The 24,483-nt window shown below is 47.8% G+C and overlaps 1 long non-coding RNA gene across 1 annotated transcript in view; it reads right to left on the bottom strand.

Moving 5' to 3' along the window:
• LOC142663389 (uncharacterized) overlaps positions 1-20,335 on the bottom strand; it is a 236,783-nt gene extending 216,448 nt beyond the window's left edge. Inside the window, exon 1 of the long non-coding RNA XR_012851087.1 lies at positions 20,237-20,335. This is a non-coding gene — a long non-coding RNA (uncharacterized LOC142663389). The remainder of the gene's footprint in view (positions 1-20,236) is intronic.
• Positions 20,336-24,483: the final 4,148 nt, after the last annotated feature.

Below are 24,483 nucleotides of genomic sequence, written 5' to 3'. Positions count from 1 at the left end.
GGGGGTGCAGACATGGAAAGTTGTGCTTCCACTGGAGCTCTTCTTTAATTTTTAGTTCTGTGTCTCTTGGCAGTAAGGAGAAAATACAGCATGTGGGAGGTGAGAGACAATACTATATGGATAAAAGTACGTGAACACCCCCCCTAATTATTGAGCTTCACGCATTGAGCTGTTTCAGCTTCACGCATTGCAAACAGGTGCATAAATCAAGCCCACAGCCATGCACTCTCCAGAGAAACATTGCTAGTAGTATGGGTCGTACTGAAGAGATCAGTGGCTTTAAACGTGGCGCAGAACAAGAACTGTGTGTTAGGAGCTTCATGAAATGGATTTCCTTAGATCCCCCTGCACAATGCCAGGAGTCAGCTGGAGAGGTGTAAAGCACGTCGTTCTCTAGAGTGATGACGTCTTGTTATTTGGTAGTCTGATGGGTGAATCTGGGCCTCTGAACGTTACCTACAGTAATACATAGTGTCTACTGGGGAAGGACCTTTCCTGTCCCCGCATGACTGCGCCCCTGTAAGCAAGGTCCATAAAGACATGGTTTGATGAGTTTGTTGTGTAGTGACTCGAGTGGCCTGCACAAAGGACCATCCAACACCTTTGGGATGAATTATAACACGGGTTGCAAGCAAAACCTACTCATCCAATATCAGTGCTTGTCTGTGGGAATTTGTGCCCATTCAGCCAAAAAAAGCATCTGTGAGGTCACACTCCAAAATCTTGTGGCAAGCCTTCCCAGAAGAGTAGAGACTGTTAAAGCCGCAAGAGGGCAATGATCGAGAACGAGGGTTCATATGGCAGTAAAACTTCTACCGATCGCAAAATGATGGCATAACCCAACGACAGACTTTGTGTGATGAGAATATTCCGTTACTTCTTCAGTGGAGATCCACACAGTAACAGCCAATATCCTATGGCCTTCCTCTATCTATCAGAAGTTTAGTCCAGATGGGCCTGAACTGTCTATACGTGTCTGCAGGAACATGATCAAAAGATGGTCTCTTGGTTATGGCCATGTCAACTTCCAGCAGACGGTGAGTAATGGTCATTACATTGTGATATGTACCCGGTAATGTAATAAGTGGTGAAATATGACACCCGGACCCCACACCGATCAGCTGTTCGGGCTGCCTCCGGGCACCGGATGTTATGCTGGGCATGCAGTGCTTCATACACTGTATAGCGGCCGTGCTGCAGAACTGCAGCTCTAGTCACATTCACGGCCGCTATACTGTGAGCCATCTGCTTCCGGAACGGACCCCCATCAATGATATACCGATGACCTATCCTGTGGAAAGGTCATCAGTATGAAAAACCGCCCCCTGCCCGGACAACCCCTTTAATTCTGGAGCACTGAACTCTCTTTAGCCGTGGGAACCTTCCAGTATTACACTTGAAGATCCCTGACCAAAAATGGAGCCAACTCAGCGTTCTGTAAACAAGTCAACTTTATTACCAATGCTGTGGCCGGGTTGTTTCCTTCAAGAAGGACCCCCTGACGCCACTGTCCATATATGGACATTGACGTCAGGGATCTCCTCCTGGAGCGGAATCCCTGGCCAGAGTTGGCAAGGGGATTCCACTCAAGGAGTAGACACTGACGTCACTGTCCATATATGGATAGTGGCGTCAGGGGGCCCTTCTTGAGGCAATCCCCGGCCACAGCATTGGTAATGCTGCGGCCGGGGATTCCGTTTAGGGAGTAACCCCTGACGCCACTGTCCATATATGCTAGAGGGAGCTTGAGTGGCGCTATCTACAGGAGAAGGGGGGTAGCGCTATATGTATCCGGTGCTATCTACAGGGGGGCGCTGTGTGGCACAATCTACAGTGGGCGCTGTGTGGCGTTATCTACAGGGGGGTGTGGCATTATCTACAGGGGGTGTGGCATTTTCAGACCCTAGACAACCTTTTTGGTGGACCATTGTGGTAAAAACTGATGTTAAAAACGGATGACAACTAACGACAACTGATGGTTTTGTAGTAAAAATTGTGAAAAATTCTGATGCAACTGATACATTTTTGAATCGGTTTTTGCATCAGTTGTAATCACTTGAGACAAAAAAACTGATGATGATGCAATTTATATATTCAAACAATGTAACAGTGGCTATCAGCTGTTAATCAACTGTTATGGGGGACTTTGACTGTTGCTGTTATGTGGGCACTGTGACTGTCACTGTTATGGGAGCACTATGGCTGTCACTTTCCTGGGGGAGAGTCGGTTGTCCCTGTTATGGAGGACTTTGACAGTTACAGTGCCCACATAACAGCAACAGTCAAAGTACTCCAGAACAGGGACAACCAACTCTCCCCCAGAACAGTGACAGCCATAGTGCTCCCATAACAGTAACAGTCACAGTGCCCACATAACAGCAACAGTCAATGTTATGGGAGCACCTTGGCTGTCACTGTTCTGGTAGAAAGGTGGTTGTCCTTGGTATGGGGGCCCTTGACTGTTGCTGTCATGTGGGCACTGTGACCGTCACTGTAAGGGTATGTGCACACGACCTATTTTCAGACGTAATGGAGGGGTTTTATGCCTCAAATTACGGCTGAAAAGACGGCTCCAATACGTCGGCAAACATCTGCCCATTGCCTGCAATGGGTTTTACGATGTTCTGTTCCCACGAGGTGTAATTTTACACGTTTTTTTACGTGGTAAAAATAGGCCGTGAAAAAGAAGTGCAGGTCACTTCTTGGGACGTTTTTGGAGCCGTTTTTCATTGACTCTAGCGAAAAAAAGCTCCAAAAACGGCCGTAAAAAACGCAGCGAAAATCGCGAGCGGCTTCAAGAACGTCTGAAAATCAGGAGCGGTTTTCAAGGGGAAACAGCTCCTGATTTTCAGACGTTTTTTGAGCCACTCGTATTTTTCGCTGTGTTTTTGCGGCGTTTTTGTGGCCGTTTTTGGAGCTGTTTTCAATAGAGTCAATGAAAAGCGGCTCCAAAAACGTCCCAAGAAGTGACCTGCACTTCTTTTGACGAGCCGTCATTTTACGCGCCGTATTTTGACAGCGACGCGTAAAATTACACCTTGTCTGAACAGAACATCGTAAAACCCATTGCAAGCAACGGGCAGATGTTTGTAGGCGTAATGGAGACGGTTTTTCAGGCGTAAGAGTTTTTTGCAGGCGGAATTTCTGCTTCTAAATTCCGTTTGGAAGTTTGAGGCAGATTTTCCTCTCCCTGCATACCGCGGGCATAAAACGCTGCGAAATACGCTTTCTCTGCCTCCCATTGAAGTCAATGGGAGGTCAGAGGCGTAAACGCCCGAAAATAGGGCATGTCGCTTCTTTTTCCCGCGAGGCGGTTTTACCGCTGGCGGGAAAAAGACGCCTCCGCCTCCCATTGAAATCAATGGGAGGCACTTTCGAACTGTTTTTGATGAGTTTTTTGGAGCGGTTTCCGCGTCTAAAAACTCGGAAAAAAAATTACACCTGTGAATTACGTCTGAAAATAGGTCGTGTGAACATACCCTTATGGCTACACTGGTGTTACCACGGTTACATAGGAGAGGGGGGTGTCACAGGGGCTCTGAAAAAAGATCAAATATCTGTTTTATATCTCCAAAAAGTGTGAGGTTTGATTCTGGAACACGTAAATGGTAATAATATAATAATGTTATGTCATAGCGCCACCTGGTGGCCATAGTACAGATTGCGTTCATCATCCGCCTGATCAGCATTTTAGTAAAAATCTCACATACAAAGAAGCTGAATATGTTTATACTATGCGCATCATGCGTCACACACTGACACCTAATAAACGGACAGGAAAGATTCTGACTGTAAATACCTGAATGATTGCCTCGCTTCACCCAGAAGTCATAAACGTCACTTCCTGTTTGTGTGTTCCAGTCATTTTTCTTCCGGGTACTCAGATGGCCTACCAAGACAGTTGCCACAGTGACCACACGAGGCCGCTGTTGCTACTGCACATCTTTTGTGCTGTCTGCATCATATAAAATTAGGTCTATAAATTCCCTGCAGTATTGCTATATTATTCATTAAAATATACAATATCGGAATAATTTGAAAGTAAAAAGTTCCCTGCGGTGACCACACGATGGCGCGCTGCTGCTCCTTGTATCACTAGGCTTCCTGCATTACATTTAATTTAGTGAGCATTTCCCAGCATTAACCACACGATGGCGCTGCTGCTCAGCGTATCACTAGGCTGCCTGCACTACATTGAATTTAGTGAGCATTTCTCAGCATTGACCACACGATGGCGCTGCTACTCAGCGTATCCCTAAGGCTGCATGAATTCCATTGAATATAGTGTGCATTTCCCAGCATTGACCACAAGATGACGATGCTGCACAGTGTATCACTAGGCTGCCTGTATTACATTCAATTTAGTGAGATTTCTCAGCATTGACCACACGATGGCGTTGCTGCTTAGCGTATGACTAAGGCTGTCTGAATTACATTGAATTTAGTGAGCTTTTCCCAGCATTGACCCCACGATGGCGCTGCTGCAGAGCGCATCACCAGGCTACCTACATTACAATGAATTTAGTGATCATTTCCCAGCATTGACCACACGATGGCGCTATTGCGACGTATAGCCAATGCAGCCTTCCATAAGTAATAAGGTCGTAAAATATAGTCAGTAGTTTCCCAGCGATGACCACATAATGGCGCTATTACTTCATCCATGAAAGTAAACAGTTCCCCGCGGTGACCACACCGTGGCACTCGACATTATATTTTGTATGTTTTTTCCTGCAGCGCATCATCTATAGAGGCTGTTCCACTTGCATTATATAACTAGACGAGACACTAAAGTCTGCTCAGGGGCGTAACTAGGAAAGACTGGGCCCGATAGCAAACTCTTGGCCGCCCCCCCCCCTCGGGTGCCACAAGCAGCCCCCCCTTATAAATAGTGCCCCCTGTAGAACGTGCCATACAGCCCCCCTGTAGACAGTGCTATATAGCCCCTCCTATAGACAGTGTCACCCCATTTGTAGATAGCACCCCCACCTTCCCCTTGTAGAATGCCATAAACCCCCCACTGTACATAGTGCCACACAGCCCCCCTTAGTAGAAAGTGCAGCACACCACCCCCCTTAGTGGATAGTGCCAAACACAGACACCTGTAGATAGAGCCACAGCCCTCCCCTTGTAAATAGTGCCACACAGCCCCCCTTGTGTATAGTGCCACACAACCCCCTTTGTGTATAGTGCCACACAGCCCCCTTTGTGTATTATGGCACACGGCTCTCCCCCTTGTGTATAGTGCCACACAGCTCTCCCCCTTGTGTATAGTGCCACACAGCCCCCCTTGTGTATAGTGCCACACAACCCCCTTTGTGTATAGTGCCACACAGCTCTCCCCCTTGTGTATAGTGCCACACAGCTCTCCCCCTTGTGTATAGTGCCACACAGCCCCCTTTGTGTATAGTGCCACACAGCTCTCCCCTTGTGTATAGTGCCACACAGCCCCCTTTGTGTATAGTGCCACACAGCTCTCCCCCTTGTGTATAGTGCCACACAGCTCTCCCCCTTGTGTATAGTGCCAGAAGGCAATGGCACATCCGAGAAAGTTGTATCAGCCAGGGAGATGTCACTCAAACATGGAAAGGTGGGTTTGGAGGCAGGACTATGTGACTCGTGAGGATATCGGCACCGCCCCATGACCCTCTAATGAGTAATTAGCATATAGTGTGCGTCGTTTTAAAAGTGGATTTTAAGGATTTTGCTGCATCTGAAAAAAACATACAGCGGAATATTGTCAGATCATGTATTACCGCATGGTGACGGTTCAAGGGGTTAAAACTACCAGACAGGTTCCCATGAAATATACAATGAATTGAGAAAAGAGAAACCAGAGACTGCTCGTCCAATAACCAGGCAATTACACCCAGCACTCCACTATACACACCCAGCACTCCACTATACACACCCAGCACTCCACTATATACACCCAGCACTCCACTATATACACCCAGCAATCCACTATATACACCCAGCAATCCACTATATACACCCAGTACTCCACTATATACACCCAGCACTCCACCCTATACACCCAGCACTCCACCCTATACACCCAGCACTCCACCCTATACACCCAGCACTCCACCCTATACACCCAGCACTCCACCCTATACACCCAGCACTCCACCCTATACACCCAGCACTCCACCCTATACACCCAGCGCTCCACCCTATACACCCAGCGCTACACCCTATACACCCAGCGCTACACCCTATACACCCAGCGCTCCACCATATACACCCAGCGCTCCACCATATACACCCAGCGCTCCACCATATACACCCAGCGCTCCACCATATACACCCAGCGCTCCACCCTATACACCCAGCGCTCCACCCTATACACCCAGCGCTCCACCCTATACACCCAGCGCTCCACCCTATACACCCAGCGCTCCACCCTATACACCCAGCGCTCCACCCTATACACCCAGCGCTCCACCCTATACACCCAGCGCTCCACCCTATACACCCAGCGCTCCACCCTATACACCCAGCGCTCCACCCTATACACCCAGCGCTCCACCCTATACACCCAGCGCTCCACCCTATACACCCAGCGCTCCACCCTATACACCCAGCGCTCCACCCTATACACCCAGCACTCCACCCTATACACCCAGCACTCCACCCTATACACCCAGCACTCCACCCTATACACCCAGCACTCCACCCTATACACCCAGCACTCCACCCTATACACCCAGCACTCCACCCTATACACCCAGCACTCCACCCTATACACCCAGCACTCCACCCTATACACCCAGCACTCCACCCTATACACCCAGCACTCCACCATATACACCCAGCACTCCACCATATACACCCAGCACTCCACCATATACACCCAGCACTCCACCATATACACCCAGCACTCCACTATATACACCCAGCAATACACTATATACACCCAGCCCTGAACTATATACACCCAGCTCTCCACTATATACACCCAGCTCTCCACCATATACACCCAGCTCTCCACCATATACACCCAGCGCTCCACTATATACACCCAGCGCTCCACTATATACACCCAGCGCTCCACTATATACACCCAGCGCTCCACTATATACACCGAGTAATACACTATATACACCCAGCACTCCACTATATACACCCAGCAATACACTATATACACCCAGCCCTGAACTATATACACCCAGCTCTCCACTATATACACCCAGCTCTCCACCATATACACCCAGCTCTCCACCATATACACCCAGCGCTCCACTATATACACCCAGCGCTCCACTATATACACCCAGCGCTCCACTATATACACCCAGCGCTCCACTATATACACCCAGCGCTCCACTATATACACCCAGCGCTCCACTATATACACCCAGCGCTCCAATATATACACCCAGCAATACACTATATACACCCAGCCCTGAACTATATACACCCAGCTCTCCACTATATACACCCAGCACTCCACTATATACACCCAGCACTCCACTATATACACCCAGCACTCCACTATATACACCCAGCACTCCACTATATACACCCAGCACTCCACTATATACACCCAGCACTCCACTATATACACCCAGCACTCCACTATATACACCCAGCAATATACCATATACACCCAGCTCTCAACTATATACACCCAGCAATACACTATATACACCAAGCAATATATCATATACACCCAGCACTCCACTATATACACCCAGCACTCCACTATATACACCCAGCTCTCCACTATATACACCCAGCAATACACTATATACACCCAGCACTCCACTATATACACCCAGCACTCCACTATATACACCCAGCACTCCACTATATACACCCAGCACTCCACTATATACACTGAATAATACACTATATACACCCAGCACTCCACTATATACACCCAGCACTCCACTATATACACCCAGGACTCCACTATATACACCCAGGACTCCACTATATACACCCAGCACTCCACTATATACACCCAGCACTCCACTATATACACCCAGCACTCCACTATATACACCCAGCACTCCACCATATACACCCAGCACTCCACCATATACACCCAGCACTCCACCATATACACCCAGCACTCCACCATATACACCCAGCACTCCACCATATACACCCAGCACTCCACCATATACACCCAGCACTCCACCATATACACCCAGCACTCCACCATATACACCCAGCACTCCACCATATACACCCAGCACTCCACCATATACACCCAGCACTCCACCATATACACCCAGCACTCCACTATATACACCCAGCAATACACCATATACACCCAGCAATACACCATATACACCCAGAATTCCACTATATACACCCAGCTCTCCACTATATACACCCAGAACTCCACCATATACACCCAGCACTATACTATATACCCCCAGCACTGCACTATATACCCCCAGCACTCCACTATATACACCCAGCACTCCACTATATACACCCAGCTCTCCACTATATACACCCAGCGCTCCACTATATACACCCAGAGCTACACTATATACATCCAGCGCTCCACTATATACACCCAGCGCTCCACTATATACACCCAGCGCTCCACTATATACACCCAGCGCTCCACTATATACACCCAGCGCTCCACTATATACACCCAGCGCTCCACTATATACACCCAGCGCTCCACTATATACACCCAGCAATACACTATATACACCCAGCCCTGAACTATATACACCCAGCTCTCCACTATATACACCCAGCTCTCCACCATATACACCCAGCACTCCAATATATACACCCAGCACTGCACCATATACACCCAGCACTGCACCATATACACCCAGCACTCCACTATATACACCCAGCACTCCACTATATACACCCAGCACTCCACTATATACACCCAGCACTCCACTATATACACCCAGCACTCCACTATATACACCCAGCACTCCACTATATACACCCAGCACTCCACTATATACCCAGCGCTCCACCATATATACCCAGCGCTCCACCATATACCCCCAGCGCTCCACCATATACACCCAGCGCTCCACCATATACACCCAGCGCTCCACCCTATACACCCAGCGCTCCACCCTATACACCCAGCGCTCCACCCTATACACCCAGCACTCCACCCTATACACCCAGCACTCCACCCTATACACCCAGCACTCCACCCTATACACCCAGCACTCCACCCTATACACCCAGCACTCCACCCTATACACCCAGCACTCCACCCTATACACCCAGCACTCCACCCTATACACCCAGCACTCCACCCTATACACCCAGCACTCCACCCTATACACCCAGCACTCCACCCTATACACCCAGCACTCCACCCTATACACCCAGCACTCCACCATATACACCCAGCACTCCACCATATACACCCAGCACTCCACCATATACACCCAGCACTCCACTATATACACCCAGCAATACACTATATACACCCAGCCCTGAACTATATACACCCAGCTCTCCACTATATACACCCAGCTCTCCACCATATACACCCAGCGCTCCACCATATACACCCAGCGCTCCACCATATACACCCAGCGCTCCACTATATACACCCAGCGCTCCACTATATACACCCAGCGCTCCACTATATACACCCAGCGCTCCACTATATACACCGAGTAATACACTATATACACCCAGCACTCCACTATATACACCCAGCAATACACTATATACACCCAGCCCTGAACTATATACACCCAGCTCTCCACTATATACACCCAGCTCTCCACCATATACACCCAGCTCTCCACCATATACACCCAGCGCTCCACTATATACACCCAGCGCTCCACTATATACACCCAGCGCTCCACTATATACACCCAGCGCTCCACTATATACACCCAGCGCTCCACTATATACACCCAGCGCTCCACTATATACACCCAGCGCTCCACTATATACACCCAGCGCTCCACTATATACACCCAGCACTCCACTATATACACCCAGCACTCCACTATATACACCCAGCACTCCACTATATACACCCAGCACTCCACTATATACACCCAGCACTCCACTATATACACCCAGCACTCCACTATATACACCCAGCACTCCACTATATACACCCAGCACTCCACTATATACACCCAGCACTCCACTATATACACCCAGCACTCCACTATATACACCCAGCACTCCACTATATACACCCAGCACTCCACTATATACACCCAGCTCTCCACTATATACACCCAGCTCTCCACTATATACACCCAGCTCTCCACTATATACACCCAGCAATATACCATATACACCCAGCACTCCACTATATACACCCAGCACTCCACTATATACACCCAGCACTCCACTATATACACCCAGCACTCCACTATATACACCCAGCAATCCACTATATACACCCAGCTCTCCACTATATACACCCAGCTCTCCACTATATACACCCAGCTCTCCACTATATACACCCAGCAATATACCATATACACCCAGCAATACACTATATACACCCAGCACTCCACTATATACACCCAGCACTCCACTATATACACCCAGCACTCCACTATATACACCCAGCACTCCACTATATACACCCAGCACTCCACTATATACACCCAGCACTCCACTATATACACCCAGCACTCCACTATATACACCCAGCACTCCACTATATACACCCAGCACTCCACTATATACACCCAGCACGCCACTATATACACCCAGCACGCCACTATATACACCCAGCACTCCACTATATACACCCAGCACTCCACTATATACACCCAGCACTCCACTATATACACCCAGCACTCCACTATATACACCCAGCACTCCACTATATACACCCAGCACTCCACTATATACACCCAGCACTCCACTATATACACCCAGCACTCCACTATATACACCCAGCACTCCACTATATACACCCAGCACTCCACTATATACACCCAGCAATACACTATATACACCCAGCTCTCCACTATATACACCCAGCAATATACCATATACACCCAGCAATACACTATATACACCCAGCAATATACCATATACACCCAGCACTCCACTATATACACCCAGCTCTCCACTATATACACCCAGCTCTCCACTATATACACCCAGCACTCCACTATATACACCCAGCACTCCACTATATACACCCAGCACTCCACTATATACACCCAGCACTCCACTATATACACCCAGCACTCCACTATATACACCCAGCCCTCCACTATATACACCCAGCTCTCCACTATATACACCCAGCACTCCACTATATACACCCAGCACTCCACTATATACACCCAGCTCTCCACTATATATAACCAGCTCTCCACTATATACACCCAGCAATCCACTATGTACACCCAGCATTCCACTATGTACACCCAGCACTCCACTATGTACACCCAGCACTCCACTATGTACACCCAGCACTCCACTATATACACCCAGCACTCCACTATATACACCCAGCACTCCACTATATACACCCAGCACTCCACTATATACACCCAGCACGCCACTATATACACCCAGCACGCCACTATATACACCCAGCACGCCACTATATACACCCAGCACGCCACTATATACACCCAGTACGCCACTATATACACCCAGCACGCCACTATATACACCCAGCACGCCACTATATACACCCAGCACGCCACTATATACACCCAGCACGCCACTATATACACCCAGCACGCCACTATATACACCCAGCACGCCACTATATACACCCAGCACGCCACTATATACACCCAGCACGCCACTATATACACCCAGCACTCCACTATATACACCCAGCACTCCACTATATACACCCAGCACTCCACTATATACACCCAGCACTCCACTATATACACCCAGCACTCCACTATATACACCCAGCACTCCACTATATACACCCAGCACTCCACTATATACACCCAGCACTCCACTATATACACCCAGCACTCCACTATATACACCCAGCACTCCACTATATACACCCAGCACTCCACTATATACACCCAGCACTCCACTATACACACCCAGCAATACACTATATACACCCAGCAATACACCATATACACCCAGCACTCCACTATATACATTCAGCAATACACCATATACACCCAGCAATGCACCATATACACCCAGCAATATACCATATACACCCAGCTCTCAACTATATACACCCAGCAATACACTATATACAACCAGCAATACACCATATACACCCAGCACTCCACTATATACACCCAGCACTCCACTATATACACCCAGCAATACACTATATACACCCAGCCCTCCACTATATACACCCAGCTCTCCACTATATACACCCAGCTCTCCCCCATATACACCCAGCACTCCACTATATACACCCAGCACTCCACTATATACACCCAGCACTCCACTATATACACCCAGCACTCCACTATATACACCCAGCACTCCACTATATACACCCAGCACTCCACTATATACACCCAGCACTCCACTATATACACCCAGCACTACACTATATACACCCAGCACTACACTATATACACCCAGCAATATACTTTATACACCCAGCACTCCACTATATATACCCAGCACTCCACCATATACACCCAGCTCTCCACTATATACACCCAGCACTCCACCATATACACCCAGCTCTCCACTATATACACCCAGCACTCCACTATATGCACACAGCACTCCACTATATACACCCAGCACTACACTGTATACACCGAGCAAAACACTATATACACCCATCACTCCACTATATACACCCAGCAATATACCATATACAACCAGCACTCCAATATATACACCCAGCAATATACTATATACAACCAGCACTCCACTATATACACCTATCAATATACCATATATACCCAGCGCTCCACTATATACACCCAGCAATATACCATATACACCCAGCGCTCCACTATATACACCCAGCAATGCACTATATACACCCAGCACTCCACTATATACACCCAGCTCTCCACTATATACACCCAGCTCTCCACTATATACACCCAGCTCTCCACTATATACACCCAGCTCTCCACTATATACACCCAGTACTACACTATATACACCCAGCAATACACTATATACACACAGCAATACACTATATACACCCAGCAATACACTATATACACCCAGCAATACACTATATACACCCAGCAATACACTATATACACCCAGCGCTCCACTATATACACCCAGCGCTCCACTATATACACCCAGCTCTCCACTATTTACACCCAGCAATACACTATAAACACCCAGCAATACACTATATACACCCAGCAATACACTATATACACCCAGCACTCCACTATATACACCCAGCACTCCACTATATACACCCAGCACTCCACTATATACACCCAGCACTCCACTATATACACCCAGCACTCCACTATATACACCCAGCAATATACCATATACACCCAGCACTCCACTATATACACCCATCAATATACTATACACCCAGCACTCCACTATATACACCCAGCAATTCACCATATACACCCAGCTCTCCACTATATACACCCAGCCCTCCACTATATACACCCAGCACTCCACTATATACACCCAGCACTCCACTATATACACCCAGCACTCCACTATATACACCCAGCACTCCACTATATACACCCATCACTCCACTATATACACCCAGCAATATACTATATACACCCAGCAATACACTATATACACCCAGCAATACACTATATACACCCAGCAATAAACTATATACACCCAGCAATACACTATATACACCCAGCACTCCACTATATACCCCCAACGCTCCACTATATACACCCAGCACTCCACTATATATACCCAGCAATATACCATATACAACCAGCACTCCACTATATACACCCAGCAATTTACCATATACAACCAGCACTCCACTATATACACCCAGCAATATACTATATACAGCCAGCAATATACCATATACAACCAGCACTCCACTATATACACCCAGCAATATACCATATACACCCAGCACTCCACTATATACAACCAGCGCTCCACTATATACACCCATCAATATACCATATACCATATACACCCAGCACTCCACTATATACATCCAGAAATATACTATATACAACCAGCACTCCACTATATACACCCAGCACTCCACTATATACATCCAGAAATATACCATATACAACCAGCACTCCACTATATACATCCAGCAATTATGTCCCTGTTCCTTCATATTACCGGCTTTATGTTCCTGTTTCATCATATTACCGGCTTTATGTCCCTGTTCCCTCATATTACCAGCATTATATCCCTGTCCTCTCATATTACCGGCATAATGTCCCTGTTCCCTCATATTACCGGCATAATGTCCCTGTTCCCTCATATTACCGGCATAATGTCCCTGTTCCCTCATATTACCGGCATAATGTCCCTGTTCCCTCATATTACCGGCATTATGTCCCTGTTCTCTCATATTACTGGCATTATGTCCCTGTTCCTTCATATTACCGGCATAATGTCCCTGTTCCCTCATCTTACAGGCATTATGTCCCTGTTCCCTCATATTACCAGCATTATGTCCCTGTTCCCTCATATTACCAGCATAATGTCCCTGTTCCGTCATATTACCGGCATTATGTCCCTGTTCCCTCATATTACCGGCATAATGTCCCTGTTCCCTCATATTACCGGCATAATGTCCCTGTTCCCTCATATTACCGGCATTATGTCCCTGTTCTCTCATATTACTGGCATTATGTCCCTGTTCCTTCATATTACCGGCATAATGTCCCTGTTCCCTCATCTTACAGGCATTATGTCCCTGTTCCCTCATATTACCGGCATAATGTCCCTGTTCCCTCATATTACCAGCATAATGTCCCTGTTCCGTCATATTACTGGCATTATGTCCCTGTTCCCTCATATTACCGGCATAATGTCCCTGTTCCCTCATAATCCCCGCATTATGTCCCGTGTAGGAGGGCACGTTGTCACGTTTGGTGCTCGCTAATTTGAACTGTGGAGTTTAAGGAATCTCCCTCTTCCTCACCTTTAACCCCAGCAAGGAGGTATTGATTTTCCCGTTTGGATTCCTAGGTTGCAGTCCCGAGAGTAATGACAAATTGGCAGCGGAGCGTTGCATAGGGATGTTAGTGGCAAGATCAGAGGCGCAGTCCGGAACAGAGCTAAGGGTCATCACTAAGAGAGCAATAAGGATATGACAAGACGAGGACGTAGTCACAGTACAGACCAGGGCTCAAAACCCGGAGTAGTGAAAGCCCGGAGTAGTGAAAGCCCGGAGTAGTGAAAACCCGGAGTAGTGAAAGCCCGGAGTAGTGAAAGCCCGGAGTAGTGACAACCCGGAGTAGTGAAAACCCGGAGTAGTGAAAGCCCGGAGTAGTGACAACCCGGAGTAGTGAAAGCCCGGAGTAGTGAAAGCCCGGAGTAGTGAAAGCCCGGAGTAGTGAAAGCCCGGAGTAGTGACAGCCTGGAGTAGTGACAGCCCGGAGTAGTGAAAGCCCGGAGTAGTGAAAACCCGGAGTAGTGAAAACCCGGAGTAGTGAAAAGCCGGAGTAGTGAAAAGCCGGAGTAGTGACAGCCCGGAGTAGTGACAGCCCGGAGTAGTGAAAGCCCGGAGTAGTGAAAGCCCGGAGTAGTGAAAACCCGGAGTAGTGAAAGCCCGGAGTAGTGAAAACCCGGAGTAGTGAAAAGCCGGAGTAGTGAAAAGCCGGAGTAGTGAAAGCCCGGAGTAGTGAAAGTCCGGAGTAGTGAAAGCCCGGAGTAGTGAAAGCCCGGAGTAGTGAAAGCCCGGAGTAGTCACAACCCGGAGTAGTGAAAGCCCGGAGTAGTGAAAACCCGGAGTAGTGAAAGCTCGGAGTAGTGACAGCCCGGAGTAGTGAAAGCCCGGAGTAGTGAAAGCCCGGAGTAGTGAAAGCCCGGAGTAGTGAAAGCCCGGAGTAGTGAAAACCCGGAGTAGTGAAAGCCCGGAGTAGTGAAAGCCCGGAGTAGTGAAAGCCCGGAGTAGTGACAGCCCGGAGTAGAGCTACATGTACCAGACAAGAAATCAAAAGGAGCGAGAGAGGGGCAGAATACAGCAACAAGCGGATGATTGAAGTCCAGAACAACCAGTGAAACACAAGGAAGTGCCTTCATTTGCAGGTAAGGGATGGCAGGTTGGATCCCTCTTTAAATGGGCCGCTGGGCTTGTTTCAATGGAAACTTAATGTGGCTGGAAGCAGGGCCGCCATCAGGAATTTCTGGGCCCCATACAGCCATGATGTCTGGGCCCCCCCCTCCATTACCGGGGGTGGGCAACAGAATGTGTGGCGCTCACGATTGTACGTTATTCGCATTAAATGATTTTGGTGCTGATGTCAATTACAGTGAAGGAAACCATGGAGTCTGCAGTGACCGGTTCATGCTCCGGATTTTGATCTATTTAGCTAAAACGTATCCGACTGTATGGCATACAGTGGGAAACGTCGCCTGGGAAATGGCCCTTGGGAAACTACTGAAGTCACTGTTCATGAACAGGGCTGGAGCCTTCTACCAGCGTTCTGCCCAGGGACTATGGCGCTGCTCCTGATGTCCATATACATAAAGTGACGTCAGAAGCTGCACAAAGCCTGAGTACACGGCCGGAGCGTCGGCAACATTCTGGCCAGGGATTCCGGCCCTGGAGAATCCCCTGATGTCACTTTACATATATGGACAGTGATGTCAGGAGCTCCCAGGGACAAAGTCCACGGGTAGAGCACTTGTGATGCTGCCTGGGGACTCCGGAATAACAAAGTCTACTACGCCATTTGATCCTTCAAAAAGAAGGTAAACCGACGTCCACCAGCCCGACGGAGGCTAAAAGGACATAATGGAGCCCTGTGAATTATCGTTTACGTTGTTTATACTGTAAGGTAGGAGATTTCCTGACTACACGATAAACTTAGGGCAACAATACGATGTGAAGGGGCCTTAAAGAGGCTCTGTCACCAGATTTTCAAACCCCTATCTCTTATTGTAGCAGATCGGCGCTGCAATGTAGATAACAGTAACGTTTTTGTTTTTTTTCAAAAACGAGCATTTTTGGCCAAGTTATGAGCATTTTTATATTTATGCAAATGAGCCTTTCTTATGTACAACTGGGCGTGTTTAAAGTTATGTCCAAGTGGGCGTGTATTGTGGGTGTACATCTGGGCGTGTATTGTGTGTGTACATCGGGGCGTTTTTCCTTCTTTTACTAGCTGGGCGTTGTGAATAGAAGTGTATGATGCTGACGAATCAGCATCATCCACTTCTCTTCGTTACCACCCAGCTTCTGGCAGTGCACAGACACACAGCGTGTCCTCGCTTATCCGACGCGATGAAGTTCCTGTGGGAGGAAGTGAGTGACGTCACAGCGTGATCTCGCGAGGACACGCTGTGCGTCTGTGCACTGCCAGAAGCTGGGTGGTAACGAAGAGAAGTGGATGAGCAAACACGAGTTTGCTTAAAAAAACTTCTGAAAATCAGGAGCTGTTTTCCCTTGAATATCTCTGTATTTTCAGACTGATTTTGATAATTGTGTGAACATACCCTAAGGCCTTATTCACACGACAGTGTCCCGCCGTTTTTCCCGGCCGGTTTGCATTAGTTTTGCATCCGTTCCGGGCCGGGCATATCTGGACAGTGACATCAGGGGCAACTCCTGAAGGGGAATCCCCATGTGACCACTGATTCCACTTCAGGAAAAGCCCCTGTTGTCTGTGTCCATTTATGGACACTGAACGTTACTGGCTTCTCCTGGTGGGGAATCCCCGGTCACAGAGTGTTCGGGGATTCCGCTTCAGGAGTTTCCCCTGGTGTCACTGCCCAGATATGGACAGAGACATCAAGCGCTCTGTCCAGGAGCGGAATCCCTGAACACACAGGGATTCCGCTCCTTCAGGGAGCTAAAGTGGGGCTAGCACATAGCAGAGGAGGGACGAAGCTACAGCAGTAGCAGCCGCAGCAGCTGCTAGCGGCGCCATCGGCCATGATAGGTGTCGCCGCTAGCAGCTGCTATGGCTGCTATAGCGGTAGCGATGTCTGAAGAAGCGCCAGGGCGGAAAGGAGGCTGATTCGCAGGGCCAGGGCGATTTGGGAAGGGAGCCAGCGCAGCGCCCCCTTCCACCTGCTGTACACCCCAGCCCTGCCACACAGTACAGCAGTACCCCCGCAGTGTTACCTCCAGCATAGAGCGCTTCTTCTGAATGAGATACACTCCTCCTCCTCACATGCACTCTGCGCTGTGAGGAGGAGAGAGCGAGCGACGGTAGACACGGCCATCACTCGGGAAACATTCCGGTGATGGCCGTGTATTACCCGGCCCCATAGACTTCTATGGGAGCCGGGCGGCCGGGTAAACGGACGAAAATAGGGCATGTCCCATTTTTGGACGGACGGTTTTCCCGGCCCGTCAAAAAATCAGTCGTGTGAATAGCCCTTTAGGGGTCTATTGTTCCTACTGCAGCCGGGAAACCCTGTCGTGTGAATAAGGGCTAATAGGCATGCAGCTTATTTAACCCCTTCCCTCCTCAGCCATTTTTTGGATTTTAACTTTTGTTTTTTCCTCTCCACCTTCCAAAAGCTATAATTTTTTTTACTTGAGGGCTTGTTTTTTGCGGTGCAAGTTGTAGTTTTTCATGGCACCATTTATTGTGCCGCATAATGTACTGGGAAGCTGAAAAATAATTATTTGTGGGGTGAAATGCTGCACGTGCGTGAGGTTCTGACAAACCCCATTCACATGAGTTGGGGCTTATTCAGACTAAGGTGTTAATCGTCCGTGTGAAGGACGTTTTTTTAATGGCCGTCACACGGCTGCAGGTATTTCTATGGGGCTATTCACACGGTTGTTGTTCTAACAGATCGTGTGAATGGCCTGTAAAAAAATAGGACATGTCCTATTTTTGTGCGTTTTCACGGATCCCTCAATAGACTCAAGTCTATGAGGGATGTGTGAAAACGGGTCCCGCACGGCTGCAATTCGGCCACAAAAAACGGCCGTTCTTCACACACGTTGGTCTGAATATCGCCTTAGGCTTTATTCACACGAACGTGTCCGTTTTGCACGCGCAAAAAACGCTGCATTTTACCCGAGCAAAAGTTCAGTGTGGCGTCAGCATATGGTGCGCGGCTGCGTGATTTTCGCGCAGCCGGCATCATTATGACACTCTGTTTTGATGTTACAACACAGTAAAGAAGGAGGGGCTTTTATGTTTCCCTTCTCTTCTTTACCAGCTGTAGCGCGAATCACGCGCGTCACCCGGAAGTGCTTCCGTGTGCCGTGCACGATTTGCACGCACCCAATGACTTCAATGTGTGCGTGCTGCGCGAAACACGGGCAAGTATATGACATGTCGTGAGTTTTACACAGCGCAGACACGCTGCGTGAAATTCACTGACAGTCTGAACGGCCCCATTCACTAACATAAGTCCGTGCGACGCCAGTGAAAATCACGCTAGTAGCACGGACGTATAACACGTTTGTGTGAATAAGGCCTTATATTGTAATTTGTAGTGAATTTTCAGTGCGCAATCTGCACCAAAAATAGGAGGCAAGTAAGTGGCTTATTCAGATGTCCATGTTCGGTCTGTGATATAAGGACCGTGTATCGGCCATATTTCCCGGACCGACCACAGTTCAGGGAGCCGGGTTTCTAGCATCACAGTTATCTATGCTCATAGTCCCTCCCTTCCCGTGGGAATACTGTCCCCGGTCCCGTACTGAAAGCATCATTACAGTATGGGACAGTATTCCCGCAGAGAGGCAGGGACTCCTAGCAACACTGATAACTATGATGCTAGGAGTCCGGCTCCATGAATTGTGGTCAGCCTGTGAGATACAGCCGATACACGCTCCGTATGTCACAGACCGAATGCGGCCGTCTGAATAAGGCCTTAGTCTAGTTACACAGTGCGGTGAAATCCCATTTTTTTGCCACAATTTTTGCAAAAACGTGACTTGACCGCACTGTGAGAATATAGCCTAACAGCACTTTTCATGTTTTGTATCTTTTTTTTATGCAATTTTCGTAATTGCGGCACAAATCACGCGGTTTTGCCACGATTTTTATATAATCGCGGCAAAACTGCGCCATTTTTGCCGCGATTACGAAAATCGCGGCAAAAAAACGCTAGGAAAACGAAAAAATACCAAAAAACTTTTTAACCAACTTTATACAATCTACAAATGGGGTCAGGGGGATGGGAATCAGGATGGATAGGGGAACATACTCACCAGCCTGCAGGTCCGGTCGGCAGTGTAGAGGAGCTGGGGGGCGGGATCTCCACACGCAGCTTCAGCACATGCTGCATCTTCCCCTCCAGTGAAGCTACAACAGGTATGCAGGGGCTGCCGCGAGTGTTGCTAGGGGAGTGTCGCTAGGGGGGTGTCGCTAGGGGGGGTCGCTAGGGGGGTGCCGCGGTCGTTGCGAGGGGGGGGCCGTGAGCGTTGCGAGTGGGGGGGCAACAGTCCGAGGGAGGGGGGGCAACAGTCCGAGGGAGGGGGGCGACGGCAGCCCGGCGGGCCCCTTTTCTTCATCCATGTGGCCGGGCCCCTGACGGGAGTACCAGTAATACCCCCCCTGATGGCGGCCCTGGCTGGAAGCACGGAACTGTGGCCCCTAGCAGGAAGACATTGCTAGTGTGAGTTGGCTTGCTTGGCAACCTGCTGTAACTACAAATAGAAATCCAACACGAATCGGGACACATGAGTAACAGTCCCGACCCTCTGAGGTCCCCTCTAGGAAAGAGTTCTGGGAGACCTGACAGGATGCTTTGAGTAAGTTGTGGAGCCTGAACTTTCTTCAGATTCCAAGTTTTCTGATGAAATAAAGTAAGTTGTGGGTCAGAGCTAGCCGCGCTGTGTGATGGTCGCCTGATTCCAGAGCTCTTCACCAACATGCCGCAATTCTCCAGCTAAACGGGTAAAACCCACGAAGGGTGGAATCGGGGACAAACGGAGAACTACTGGGCCGCACAAAACCCAACCTAAAATTGGATACGTTCCTCAGAAGGGAAAACATTTTTTTCTCACCGGACGAATCCCATTCTCCATCAGCAGACGACTCCGAGTGTACAGGAGCTGTCATTTCCAGACACAGTCCTGTCACATGTCAATCTCTAGAGCATTCTTTCATAGTATGACATGAAGCAGATAGACCAGAGGGTGATGGGACTGGAGGACATAATGCCGGTAATAAGAAGGAACAGGGACATAATGCCGGTAATATGAAGGAACAGGGACATAATGATTGTAAGATGAAGGAACAGGGACATAATGATTGTAAGATGAAGGAACAGGGACATAATGCCGGTAATATGAAGGAACAGGGACATAATGCCTGTAATAAGAAGGAACAGGGACATAATGATTGTAAGATGAAGGAACAGGGACATAATGCCTGCAAGATGAAGGAACAGGGACATAATCCCAGTAATATGAAGGAATAGGGACGTAATGCCGGTAAGATGAGGGAGCAGGGACATAATGCCGGTAATATGAAGGAACAGGGACATAATGATTGTAAGATGAAGGAGCAGGGACATAATGCCTGTAATATGAAGGAACAGGGACATAATGCCGGTAATAAGAAGGAACAGGGACATAATGCCGGTAATATGAAGGAATAGGGACATAATGATTGTAAGATGAAGGAGCAGGGACATAATGCCTGTAATATGAAGGAACAGGGACATAATTCCGGTAATAAGAAGGAACAGGGACATAATGCCGGTAATATGAAGGAATAGGGACATAATGATTGTAAGATGAAGGAGCAGGGACATAATGCCTGTAATATGAAGGAACAGGGACATAATGATTGTAATATAAAGGAACAGGGACATAATGCCTGTAAGATGAAGGAACAGGGACATAATGCCTGTAATAAGAAGGAACAGGGACATAATGCCGGTAATATAAAGGAACAGGGACGTAATGCCGGTAATATGAAGGAACAGGGACATAATGCCGGTAATAAGAAGGAACAGGTACAAAATGCCTGTAATATAAAGGAACGGGGACATAATGCCTGTAAGATGAAGGAACAGGGACAAAATGCCGATAATATGAAGGAACAGGGAAATAATGCCGGTAAGATGAGGGAACAGGGACATAATGCCGGTAATATGAAGGAACAGGGACATAATGCCGGTAATATGAAGGAACAGGGACATAATGCAGATAATATGAAGGAACAGGGACAAAATGCCGGTAATATGAAGGAACAGGGACATAATGCAGATAATATGAAGGAACAGGGAAATAATGCCGATAATATGAAGGAACAGGGACGTAATGCCGATAATATGAAGGAACAGGCACATAATGCCTGTAATAAGAAGGAACAGGGACATAATTCCGGTAATCTGAAGGAACAGGGAAATAATGCCTGTAATATGAAGGAACAGGCAGATAATGCCGGTTCAAATGAGGGTACAGGGACATAATGCCGGTAAGATGAGGGAACAGGGACATAATGCCGGTAAGATGAGGGAACAGGGACTAAATGTGGGTAAGATGAAGGAACAGGGACAAAATGCCGGTAAGATGAGGGAACAGGGACGTAATGCCGATAATATGAAGGAGCAGGGACATAATGCCGATAATATGAAGGAACAGGGACGTAATGCCGATAATATGAAGGAACAGGGACGTAATGCCGATAATATGAAGGAGCAGGGACATAATGCCGATCAGGGACATAATGCCGATAATATGAAGGAACAGGGACGTAATGCCGATAATATGAAGGAACAGGGACGTAATGCCGATAATATGAAGGAATAGCGACGTAATGCCGATAATATGAAGGAACAGGGACGTAATGCCGATAATATGAAGGAGCAGGGACATAATTCCGATTATATGAAGGAACAGGGACATAATGCCGGTAATATGAAAGAACAAGGACATAATGCCTGTAATATGAAGGAACAGGGACAAAATGCCTATAATATGAAGGAACAGGACATAATGCTGGTAATATGAAGGAACAGGGACATAATGCCGGTAATATGAAAGAACAAGGACATAATGCCTGTAATATGAAAGAACAGGGACATAATGCCGATAATATGAAGGAACAGGGACATAATGCTGGTAATATGAAGGAACAGGGACAGAATGCCTGTAATATGAAGGAACAGGACAAGTTGCCGGTAATATGAAGGAATAGGGACATGATGCCGGTAATATGAAGGAAAAGGGAGATAATGCCTGTAATATGAAGAAACAGGGACATAATGCCTCAAAGATGAGGAAACAGGGATATATTACCGGCATTATGTCCCTGTGCCCTCCTACACGGGACATAATGCCAGTAATATGAGGGGACAGGGACATTATGCCGGTAATATGAAGGAACAGGGACATGAAGCCTGTAATATGAAGGATCAGGGACATATTGCGTGTAATATGAGGGGACAGGGACATTATGCCGGTAATATGAAGGAACAGGGACATAATGCCGATAATAAGAAGGAACAGGGAAATAATGTCGGTAAGATGAGGGAACAGGGACATTATGTCTGTAATATGAAAGAGCAGGGACGTAATGCCGATAATATGAAGGAACAGGGACGTAATGCCGATAATATGAAGGAACAGGGAAATAATGCCTGTAATATGAAGGAACAGGGACATAATGGCAGTAAGATGAGAGAACAGGGACATAATGCCGGTAAGATGAGGGAACAGGGACAAAATGCCGGTAAGATGAGGGAACAGGGACATAATGCCGGTAAATGTGGGAACAGGGACAAAATGCCGGTAAAATGAGGGAAGAGGAACGTAATGCAGATAATATGAAGGAACAAGGACGTAATGCCGATAATATGAAGGAGCAGGGACATAATGCCGATAATATGAAGGAACAGAGACGCAATGCCGATAATAGGAAGGAACAGGGACGTAATGCCGATAATATGAAGGAGCAGGGACGTAATGCCGATAATATGAAGGAGCAGGGACGTAATGCCGATAATATGAAGGAACAGGCACATAATGCCGGTTCAAATGAGGGAACAGGGACATAATGCCGGTAAGATGAGGGAACAGGGACATAATGCCGGTAAGATGAGGGAACAGGGACTTAATGCCGGTTATATGAAGGAACAGGGACATAATGCCGGTAATATGAAAGAACAAGGACATAATGCTGGTAATATGAAGGAACAGGGACAAAATGCCTGTAATATGAAGGAATAGGGACGCAATTCTGGTAATATGAAGGAACAGGGACGTAATGCTGGTAATATGAAGTAACAGGGACTTAATGCCGATAATATGAAGGATCAGGGACGTAATGCCGGTAATATGAGGGAACAGGGACATAATGCCGATAAAATGAGGGAATAGGGACGTAATGCTGGTAATATGAAGAAACAGGGACTTAATGCCGATAATATGAAGGAGCAGGGACGTAATGCGGGTAATATGAGGAAACAGGGACATAATACCTGTAATATGAAGGAACAGGGACA

The sequence above is a fragment of the Rhinoderma darwinii genome, chromosome 11, assembly GCF_050947455.1.
Source record: "Rhinoderma darwinii isolate aRhiDar2 chromosome 11, aRhiDar2.hap1, whole genome shotgun sequence".
Taxonomy (NCBI): Eukaryota; Metazoa; Chordata; class Amphibia; order Anura; family Rhinodermatidae; genus Rhinoderma; species Rhinoderma darwinii.
The sequence above is the reverse complement of the archived record's forward strand: the minus strand, read 5'-3'. Positions and strand labels throughout refer to the sequence as shown.